Below are 3,207 nucleotides of genomic sequence, written 5' to 3'. Positions count from 1 at the left end.
AAAACTAAGGGACTTGTTTTTATTAATATCATAAAATTATACTCTTGGGACTAGTATGACCTAACATCATATTATTTGAAATTCTTTAGTATGAATAAGTATAGATATGTAAAAGCCCAGGAAAATGTTTATCAAAACCGAACCGTTGACCATTATTAGACCGAACTTATTAATCGAAACTAAGACGTAAAATATTATCATCATCATTATTATTACTATTATATTATTAGCATAACTTACTAATACATACGAAGTATATATGAATTATATATTTTTATTTATATCAAGCTAGCACGTATCTTAGTTGTAGTCTCACAAGACAAAATCCGAACGATTCTAATTAAGGTAAACTTTATTCTTTTTCATAACGATAATCCCCAATAACCTATATAAAACATAACCTTAAGTTACTTAGGTCACATGCACGTTTTATATGACACATATGACTTTTAGTGACACATTACATGAATTTAGGATTGTCCATGAGTTGGAGCAGTTTCCCGAATAGCATACAAGATACATTAGTGTTTTTATCTTCACGCATACGCATAGGCCAAGGTGAGTTCATGCACTACCCTTTTTCTTAAATTTTTGGGTGGATACATGCTTCTATACGTTTTTAAAATTATTGGCGTATTATTAATCAATATTGATTTAGCTGCCTTAAACAATCCCCGACTTTGTAGCACAATCATTAACTCCGAAGGGAGCCACGGGATATATGGTAGTACTATCTGGGAGACCCCCACACACAGTGGGCCTACATCATGGGACGACCACCCGTTGAATGATAAAATGTATATCTTGTGATATATATCCGCGCAATTTGTAACTTATGTTCGGCAGACATATGTGTAATTTGACCCATAACAATAAGGGGTATGGGTAAGGGGTATTTATTTTAGATGTTCACGGGTCGTGGACACAGGTTTCATTATGAACTTGCTTAATGTGCACCATACTATTTAGATCATTTTTATATATATGTTTTCATAACTTTAACTATGAACTCACCAACTTTTTAGTTGACCCAATTATTTGAAGCATGTGTTCAGGTATCGTTTTTCAAGATGTGGAATACATAGAGAATTAAATATGAGTTTGTTTGGAGATAGAAGACCCTCTTTAGAAGACTTACATCAAACCGTGGAGATTAACCCGAAGAAACCATGGTGGATTGTAGAGCATATCTTCTAATTAGATGGTAGTTGAACTTATAGGTTGTAGTTGTACTTGACATTTGATTGTAACATTTACCTAGTGTCTTAATATAAATTAGTTACCTTACTTCCGTTGTGTTTTGGTTGGTATTCAGTCGTCACATCCAGCCCCCTAGTCGGGGTGTGACATATACATGCGTATTAAATTGATAAACATCCCGGTTATATGTGTTCTAATGGTTTGCAAGTTTGATTGTTGTCGAGATAGGTGTGATAAGTCTTGAATGGCAACGAATCAAAAGAGTGACAAAGCAATAACCTTCCTACGGGCAAAGGTGAGTGACTTAAGTTATGCTTGGGAACTAGTTTTATCCGTGTAAATTGTTGTTACCACTTTATGTCTTCTATACAAATATATGCGTGATTGATTACTAATAGAGGTGTTTTGTTTGTTAATTTATTTATGTAACAAGGAGCCATTTATAAGAATATACATGGATTTGAGGTCGTATTGATTAAAATAGTCTTTTTCTTGACTTTCAATTCTTATAGTTAAGGTGGTTTGATACAACTTATTGAATATGGTTTGACTCAACTATAACGTATTCTTTGACTGTGTTTTACGGGTTTTAGCCCATAAAGAAATAGTGCAAACTGAAAATGGGTCGTGCTGAAAATTCAGCTTATGTTCAGATTTTGACTAGTTTTGAAATATTCAGGATAAATTAACCGAACGTCCGATCGGGGCGTATTTTATACCGAAGTAAAGCTCTATGAGTCTATTTTTACCAGAACTTTAGTTTAAAAAAAATACCTACCACAAGTGGGCGAAAATAACGAATTATTACAGCTGCGCAGATCTGTTTTTTAAACAAAAGACTTTAATGTATTTACAACGTTATTGGGAATTGTGTGGAATGTGATTTGTATAGGGTTGTATCACTTAAGGTGTTCATATTAAATTACATGATTTTAAGTGAGTGATATTTTGATAGGGGGTGTTTATACTAGACTAACTAGTCATATATGTCGTGACCCATATGTGCAAATACGCATGTTTCACTATTTCTTGCTTGTGAATGTGGCTGTCCGAATTACTGCTTATAAACGGGGCGTAATTGTGTTTTTTTATATTGGTGTAAATTATTCTATTTGTGGTTTGTTTTGTAGTATGTTGTTATCCTAAGTTAATAGAACTACTTGGAGGTGAAAAAGGTTTAGTGTGGAGGTCGGATGCGGAGGAAAACATAAGAGCAAAGTCGGGCTTTAAACGGCTAAATGGAGATTGTGCTTTAGGGATGGAATTGATATACTTTAATTATAATATATAATATATAATTATGATTTATAATTAAATATCAAATATACGGGGTATGTATCCTCACTAGGTTTCGACTAATCTATTATGGTGGTAACATGCAGGTGAGATAAGTTGACTATCAAATATGTGGCCAAGACATAAGGATTAATCAGATAGTCATGGATTACACATCATATCGGGAGATCAATATTGAAGAATTATTCTGAGGGAACCAGAGTAATGACGGGGTGGCTCAAGTCAATAACCCAAGTGATATTGTGAGTCACTTACGATTAGTTCAGTTGGGTAGTGTATATATGTATAGTATAATGATTTATATGGTGATAAGAGGGGATGATCAATCCTTGGTAGCAGGGCAATAGAAAGGAGATTTGGCATTAATAAGTTCTTTACTTGCTTAATTACAATAAATATGTGATGGTTATATGTAGTGTTTTGGAATACAACTCCTGTCTCATTTTTATTAAGAGTTGATGTGCCCATGGAGGTTTTGGTCACTTTTGAGTTCGGTCTTTGATTTGGTAAACAAGAGTTCTTTTCGTAAGGAAAGTCTGAGATGCGAATGGGTCATGTCGGATTTTTATAAAAACTCGTGTTTGTGACAAGTGTACGTTGAATTGTATATTGGCATTTAATATATATAGAAGTTACATCATACGATTGATAATGGTTTTTAAATAATAAAAAAATAAAATAAATGGGCCTAAATTCTGCAAAAGTATTTAA

Source organism: Bidens hawaiensis, unplaced genomic scaffold (genome assembly GCF_021521415.1).
Source record: "Bidens hawaiensis isolate Kalapana, Puna unplaced genomic scaffold, B.hawaiensis_p1.1 tig00028031_1, whole genome shotgun sequence".
Classification (NCBI taxonomy): Eukaryota; Viridiplantae; Streptophyta; class Magnoliopsida; order Asterales; family Asteraceae; genus Bidens; species Bidens hawaiensis.
Note: the sequence above shows the minus strand (reverse complement) of the source record.